The sequence below is a fragment of the Schistocerca serialis genome, chromosome 6 (assembly GCF_023864345.2).
Source record: "Schistocerca serialis cubense isolate TAMUIC-IGC-003099 chromosome 6, iqSchSeri2.2, whole genome shotgun sequence".
In the NCBI taxonomy this organism is placed as follows: Eukaryota; Metazoa; Arthropoda; class Insecta; order Orthoptera; family Acrididae; genus Schistocerca; species Schistocerca serialis.
Genome location: NC_064643.1, coordinates 191,070,001 through 191,078,611, shown reverse-complemented (window position 1 = coordinate 191,078,611; position 8,611 = coordinate 191,070,001). Strand labels below are relative to the sequence as shown.

At 47.2% G+C, this 8,611-nt stretch overlaps 1 non-coding gene across 1 annotated transcript; it reads left to right on the top strand.

Moving 5' to 3' along the window:
* The first annotated feature begins 500 nt into the window (after positions 1-500).
* Positions 501-574, top strand: Trnat-ugu (transfer RNA threonine (anticodon UGU)). The gene has a single exon. It is a non-coding gene; the product is annotated as a tRNA-Thr (tRNA).
* The last annotated feature ends 8,037 nt before the right edge of the window (positions 575-8,611 follow it).

Below are 8,611 nucleotides of genomic sequence, written 5' to 3'. Positions count from 1 at the left end.
GATGACAGTATGCTTCCTAGGTAGAGGAAATGGTCCACTTGTTCCAAGTGTGTATCATAAATGGATGTGCTGAAATCAGGAACGGAGGAGCCAGGAGCTGCCTGCGCCATCACCTTTGTCTTTGGAATATTGATGGAGAGACCAAATCGTTCGTACGCCCTGCTGAAGGAATCAACTGACAGCTGCAACTCTGCAGGTGAATGAGCTGGAGAAGCATTGTCATCAGCATACTGCATCTCTGTCACACGAGTGGTACTGGTGAACCTTTTTGAATGCAGTCTAGTATATATATAGTTAAGGCTCACCGACCAGTTGACCACCTTCTTCTGTGCGAATGCACAAACAGTGCCCGAACTCTTACGGGAATCGGCAACGCGCCGCGAGTAATGAGTATAATGGACGGGGACACTACGAATGTAGTGCGGGACAATACGTTGAGAATGTGGGTTTCGCGGGAGGCGTGCCAGAGGTAAATCCTTGGAGTCGCGCTGTCCTCTGTGTCCTCGGTGGCTCAGATGGATAGAGCGTCTGCCATGTAAGCAGGAGATCCCAGGTTCGAGTCCTGGTCGGGGCACACAATTTCATCTGTCCCCGTTGACGTATGTCAACGCCTGTAAGCAGCTAAGGGTGTTCATTTCATTGTACATTCTACTTTTTTGTAAATTGAAGGACGAGTGGGGAGCAAGAAAGGAAATGGAAGGTTCTAATGATATCAACTGCATTGGAAATTTTTTCGAAATCAGCGACGACGGAAGAAAATGTGCGTCAGGCTGGGACTAGAACCGAGCATCTTCTGCTTATTAGGCAGTTATGTTAACGACTGCACCACCCAGACACAGTGTTCATCACATATGCGTGCATTATCTCGACAGGCTCCCTGGCCAACTCACATTCCCTGCCAGCACCACCTATCTGCAGATCCTGTCCATGTCCTCGATGCCTACTAATTTTAGATTCAGACACGTTTGAAAGAATAGACACCACACGAAATCTGCAGCCGTGATACGTATTATGTAAACTGACGGTGGAGGGGAGTCAAAAAGGAATGGACCGAACTAATGATATCAGCTACAACACAACTTTATGTGAAATTAGCAGAAATGGTAGAAATGTGTGTCGGACATTGCTGAAAATAAAACAGACACCATGCACTCATATAACTGAATCACCTGAATGGGCAGTGAATCCAAAACCTTTAGTGTGGATGCATATTTATGTCTGACCTCAAATGAGAATCTAAAATTAGCAAGCATGGAGGATGTTGACAGGGACTGCAGATATGTGAGTCAGCCAGATAATGTGTGAAGACAATCCACACATTTGCGATAAGCACTGTGTCCTGGTGATGCAGTGGCTGACACAACTACCTAGGAAGCATGAGATCCCAGTTCGAGTCCTGGTCTGGGACACTTTTTTCTCGTCACTGCTAATTTCGCATAAATGTCCAGTGCAGCCGATATCATTAGTTCCTTCCATTTCCTTTCCTTTGGAACCCTTCCACGGCTGTAGATTTCACAAGGTTTCTGTATTTTCGGACATGGCTAAAAGAACAGAGAGCATGTGCTCATATAAGTTTACTTTTTTATTTTTTAACTAGTTTTTAGTCAAGGAGCCTCACATCAGGAGGCTACCACTTAGATACACATCTGATAGCGTAACGTGTGGTTTGGGTGTAGTCAGCTTTTGACCATGGTCACGTGTGGAACCATTCGGTGCATTGGGTTGTGCTCCACTAACAGAGTTGTTTACTTCTGCATAGAGGTATTTGTGTTGTATAGTGCCAATCATTACTGTATCCCATGGTGCACTCTTACCACTGAGCAACACTTAAAGTTACATGCCAAGTCCAACATCCAAGACCATGTACAAATGAAACCAAACAATTCGTTCGTGAAGAGCTATGCATCAGCCCACAAGGAAGTAACAGATATTCACTTCACTGTCACCAGCAGCATGACTACATTAAAATGATGATGGGGGAATCATTCACTGAAGTATTTCAACTGCGTGCTCACAGACTGAAATTCAAATGTTCTGACAGGCATATTGGGGAAGTGATGATAGACCATGCTGAGCCCGCATCTCGTGGTCGTGCGGTAGCGTTCTCGCTTCCCACGCCCGGGTTCCCGGGTTCGATTCCCGGCGGGGTCAGGGATTTTCTCTGCCTCGTGATGGCTGGGTGTTGTGTGCTGTCCTTAGGTTAGTTAGGTTTAAGTAGTTCTAAGTTCTAGGGGACTTATGACCATAGATGTTAAGTCCCATAGTGCTCAGAGCCATTTTGAACCATAGACCATGCTGATATCAGTCTTTCAACAATTTGGGCATCTGAGCTGCCTTTCAATATGCCCCAAGATATGATTGTGGAAGCCTTCCAAACCTATGGCAACGTTACAGGCCACATCGTGGAAAAATGGTAGATGTTCACGACATATCACATGTTAAATGGTGTCCGACAGCTGAAAACCTAACTGTCCAAACACCCACCAACCTATCTGATAATACGGGTTGAGTGAGCCATTGTTATGCATGACGGCCAACCGCAAACATGAGCAGGATGTGGACAAGAGGGCCATATTAGTTACAATTGTCTCCATCGCCATTTGCTCCACATCCCGACCAGTGATGCAGCTTTCAAAGCAACAGTCACTTCTTTACCAGACACCTTTGCCTCAGCTGTGTGTAACCTGCATGCAACATTTCCAGATGTTACTGGTCTCCCATTAGCACCTCCTCCAGGAACGATGGTGTTGACAAGACCTCACCAGCAACATTTCCTCTGATGGCAACAAGACCCACAATCCCCCAGACACTCTATGAGTGGCCTGCCCACTGTGATGGACAATGAACCAAGTGTGGTGCCTATCTCTGCTATCTTTCAGATGAGATGATGATGATGTTTGGTTTGTGGGGCGCTCAACTGCGTGGTTATCAGCGCCCGTACAATTATCCAATCTTTGCTCAGTCCAATTTCGCCACTTTCCTGGATGATGATGAAATGATGAGGACAACACAAACACCCAGTCATCTCGAGGCAGGTGAAAATCCCTGACCCCGCCGGGAATCGAACCCGGGACCCCCTGCTCGGGAAGCGAGAACGCTACCGCGAGACCACGAGCGGCGGCGGACAAATATATCTTTCAGATGGACGTGATGTTGGACAACGTATGGCGACATGTAACAGCACCTCCAAAAGCAACAGTCGCGTCAAAAACAGAAGAAGGGGACTTAACACCCTCTGGTAGCACACTGCATCGTATGGCAACACAGGTAGTGTACCAGATACCAGATAGTGAACCCCTTTTGAGTGTCCCAACGACAGGAGTGGCTGCTACTGATACTCCATCTTGGAAGTGTCCTTTCCACCACCTGCGATACCACCTGACAACAATGGATCCCATGTGGGAAATTACCTTGGTCCACTGTGTTGATGTCACCAATCCTACCCCTCGATGAGCATGACAGTCGCCATTCACAGGCTACGATCTCCGGGGTCATAATGTCAATGACAGAGCAGATCAGGATGTTGGACCACCCCTCGGGGAGTGACTCATGGTGGCACCCAACCCAGCTTCCACTCAGTTACAGGAGCCACAATGGTTGCACCAGATGTTTCATACCATCTGTACATATTCACAGGACCATCCATGCCAATAGGGGCAATTATCCACAACACTACTGCATCACAGCGATAACTCTGGCCACAATTTAACCTCAACATAAACTCAAAGTGTTCAGAGACACCATTTATGCAGCATTGACCTCCTCCAATAAGTGGTTATCTCTGGATATATGGCCCATGACTCTGACAATGGTAGTAAAGTGGCCATCTTTCTTTGCGTGGAGCTCCCCACTTAATATGTAATGTACATTCCTAATGTTAGGGGTATGGCCCTCACGCTGTTCAGCATCTACAACCTAAATGTATATGCACTGTCTGGCTCCAGCCAATGTCGTGAGTGGCATACCTTCACTGCTGACACAGTTACGCCGCTTTTTGATGGTCTCCTGTGAACTGTTCCTTGGTGGGGACTTCATCTCCACAAAAGGGCCAACTCCCATGACATTCCCCATGAGCTCCCCTCTCTGTCATCATCGACCATTTCAGCCTGTCGACACATGGACAAAGGTTCATGGCACCTCGACCAAATCTACCTCTCACATTCTCTTGCTGTCAACACTCAACATGCAGAAATTTGGCCTCTGGCTTTCTCCAACCACAAGGCCTACATCAGCAGTGACGTCCTTGTCCACCAACTGCTGTGGCACAGTCGCCGTCTGTAGAAATTAAATATTGTCCAACCGACTGTCCCTGACTGCCGATAGACTGTTGAGGACGTGTGGACGATCTGTCATCGACATCATCCTGCCTACACATCTACCCTGTAATGGTGGCTATTCTGTTCAATACCAGCTCTATGCAGGGCACTCATGGGATATGGCGAAGACGTCAAGGCTTGGTATGCAAGCAGCTTGGCCTTCTGTTATGTGATTTTACGTGACTGCACTTCGATGACACTCTCTCCTGTTCAACAGGTGACAGTGCATCTTACTGACAAATGGATCACTTCACTCATATTATAATGCTTGGAAGGGGCTCTTGCCAGATCCCACATGACTGCATACTTCATGAAGCACTGTCGATGTACCACCTCCTCACAGAACGCCTGCATCGTAGACAAGCTTTCGTAAACAACCTTACAAATGCAAAAGGATGATGATATATTACACAATGTGCCATTGGTCGCACTTTCCATTTCCTTTTCACCCAGCTACACACTGCTGCCTCACATCACTCGACCTTAACTGTGGAGATAGCAGCACTCACCATCAACACCATACTGGAGGATGTGTCTCAAGAACTTTAGGAACACAATACCACAGATAAAGTCCTAGATGCTATCAAGATTGAAACCACAGATGAGTCTCCTGGACCTGACAGCATCTCCCTTCGAATTTTACAAGTGTTTTGGTTGTCTGTTCATACCTAATTTGAGGTCCATCTGTCGTAAATTGATGACCACAACAATGACGATCCCAGCCACCATCCCAGAGGGGGTCGTTACCCTGGTCCCTAAACTGCATGGTCGGTTGGGATATGTGATTACCACCCTATCACTCTACTCAACACTGACATGAAAATTTTAAGCCATTTTTTGAAGGAGGCAACAATATACTTCGTATCCTTCTATCAGACTTCCGTGGATGGTGACAATATTCGTACAGCTCTTTGCCGTTACAGAGACGTGATCACATGTGCCAGATCGTGACATCTGCCTGGTGCATTGGCATTACTTGACTTCAGTTAGGCATTCAACCACGCTGATCACACGGGTTTTCTGGCCCCTAAAGTAACAATGAAATGTGCCTTTTGAGTAGTACAACTTTCGGAATTCTCTATAACGGACACCTCACAACACTTCAAGCGCTCAAGAACTCCGTGCAACAGCTTTTCCCACTTTCCACGGTACTCTATGCTTTGGGGTTAGAACCCTTACTTCAGTTACTTCGCCAACGCCTGGTGGGCCTGTCATTGCTCGGACACTGCTTCTGTTGTATGGCCGACGCTGACGATCTCTTCTTCTACCCATGGACTGAAGATAATATCCATGTGGCTGACATGGGTGACGGCATATGCCGAGGCACTAGGCAGTTCTCTTAACGTTTCCAAATAGCAGGTTTTGCTCAGGACCTACTTGAGGAATGTGTCGTTTCTCTAAATGTGGCCACCATCGTGCACTGCTTGGGCATCGATTTTACGAATTATCGTCGTTAAGCGGCATCGAACAGCTGACGTCTCTTCAAATGATCGGGGCTGTCCTCATTGACCACCGGTTTAGATCCCTCGACATTGCACGGCGTGCATGACACATGAATGTCTACCATGTCTCTTGCATTCCTTATGTGGCACAGGTGTTCCCAGTCCCAATTACCTTCGCCCATCGAATGTTGATGGAGATGGAATTCTTTGACTGTACGAGGATGATATTCCAATTTTAATGTGCCTCCCTTGTCTTACCACTGGAGTGCGGTGGGATTGGCTTATTTCATGTGCTAGAAAAAGTTCCAGCACTTCTTGTTAGTTTCCAACTTAAAAGTCCAGCACCCTTGCCCGACGAGCCGAAGTGGACTGTTACTACATGAATATAATCCATTCTCCATGTCAGCCCCAGTCATGTTATCACACATTCCATCCCTCGTTTTTCACTTTCGGCATTTCTTTCTGGAATTATGTTACATTCTCCTTTCCTTATCAGTTCAATTAATACGCTGGATAAAGACTGTAGATGAAGCATTACAAATGAATCAGCCCCCAATCCCGTCGAATGATAGTTTCCCCAAATCTTCTGGAGTTGTGTATGGAAAGCGGTGCATGCACTCTTTCTCAACATCAACATCCAATCCGCCTGATACATCATTTTCATGGCAAACAGATCAACCTTTCTTGTCTGCACCACATCCACCTCGCTGATTCACCGCTATGTGTTCCATACGCCATGAACGACACAGACGCCCACCGATTCTCTTGTGATCTGTCGTCTGACGTCTTGAGGCTCGCCCAGCGTATCTTGGCTTTCCTTACCCGACATATAACTGCTCAGATCCCATTCCAGACGTTCTTATCTGGGTATGATTGATTACCCTGCAACATAAACTGTCGATGAGAATTATGTATATGCAGCAATACGATCCGATACCGTTTTTCACTTTGATATTCTCCAGCCAGCTTCAGAGTGAGTCGATGTTAATCTGAAGATGAATATCAGAAGAAGAAGTTAAATTTATGCGGCTGCACGCCCGAAATTTTATGGATCAATTAGTATTTCTCTTCTACTGATATTTTAACCGACGCCACAGGCTGCTTTCAGCGGTGTAATTGTTCGTGTCCAATGCCAGAACCTTGCTAAGGTAGTTTCAGGAACATGAAAGTGAATTCACGCTGATGTCTTAGGCACCAAATTCTCCTGATCTGAACCCGAACGAACACATCTGGCACGCCATCAGGTCCCAACTCTGCACCCGCAGACGATCTTCCGTAATTTACCGCAGTTGTGTGATCTTGGAGTGGACATCTGTCGTCACGTACCTCCGGAAAGCTATCTAGGTCTTGTCGGATCCATGCCACGCAGAATCGCTGTCCATTACGTTCGGAAGGTGGACCAACAGGCTGTCAAGCAGATGCTCATTACATTTTCGCTCATCACTGTAGTATACATCAAAAAATCGTAATTGTGGTGTCATCGCCAGACACCACACTTGCTAGGTGGTAGCCTTTAAATCGGCCGCGGTCCGTTAGTATACGTCGGACCCGCGTGTCGCCACTATCAGTGATTGCACACCGAGCGCCGCCACACGGCAGGTCTAGAGAGACTTCCTAGCACTCGCCCCAGTTGTACAACCGACTTTGCTAGCGATGATTCACTGACAAAATAAGCTCTCATTTGCCGAGACGATAATTAGTATAGCCTTCAGCTACGTCATTTGCTACGACCTAGCAAGGCGCCATTATCAGTTGCTATTGATATTGTGAAGAATGTACAGACAAGAGCTACGTTCAACATTAACGGATTAAAGTTAAGTATTCCACCATCTGCGTCCGTTTTTCTAAGTTATAAAGTCCTTGTCCTGTTCCAGACCTCACGCCAGCCTGCGTGAGCTAAAACGCGTGCCTTTCGGCTTCCTCTCAATTTAGTGGGTTGGTCTCCTGCCAATCCACAACAGTAATGCATGTTGTCTGGAGGAGTCCAGTAGTGAATACGTAATGTCTGGTGATTACAATATTCTGTGAAGTCATGTACAATACTTTCAAACTTGCCATGCTTATAATTCTACAACAAGTAACTAGGGTAAGCTTATACAGAAATAGATACCAATAACAGCCATCAGAGCAGTTTACTTTGGGTGTTGACAGCTAAAGGCAGCCAGCATCAGACGGTGGCCAGTGGAGCAAACGGAACGTAGTGAGTGAGGCCCAGCAGCGCTGCGGATCACAGCCCCCGTGGGCAGTTCCAGAGCGTGCACGCTGGCCGGGGCGACCTTGTTTTTCCAAGGCTGGTGATCTGAGACCTGAGACCGGCTGAAATTGCTTTCTCGGGAGAGAGCGCAGGAAAGCCGAGTCGGTTCTCGCCACGCCACGCGGGCCTGGCTGTAAGGCACACTTGTTGTTTTTGTTTTTCCGGCGGTGGCTAACAGGACAATTAACCGCCGCCCTGCGGGGCAGCTGCGGAATGACGCAACGCAACGCACAGTGGACGCTGCACAGAGGAGCCTTGGCCGGCTGTAGCAGGATAGGCCCGGTTCGCTCTGAAACCCCGGGCTGCGCCTGAATTTAATCTTTCATTCGGGGTCCAGGTGTTTAGTTAGGAGGTACATGCAACAGACACCGGACTGGTGGCATACGACTAGGAGTGCACCTTGAGGAGAGGCTGTATTTCCAGTGTGGGCCGTTTCAACACCTTACGGCTTTTTCAGTGTTATTTGGATATAATAACTTTACACTCCCTAACTTAAACGTTGCAACAACGATACAGGCATCGTTTGTACTGAAACTGAGGTTTGTGTTTGGCTCGGATTTGCACCTTAACGCATCGGAAAAGATCGCAATGTTCTGTGA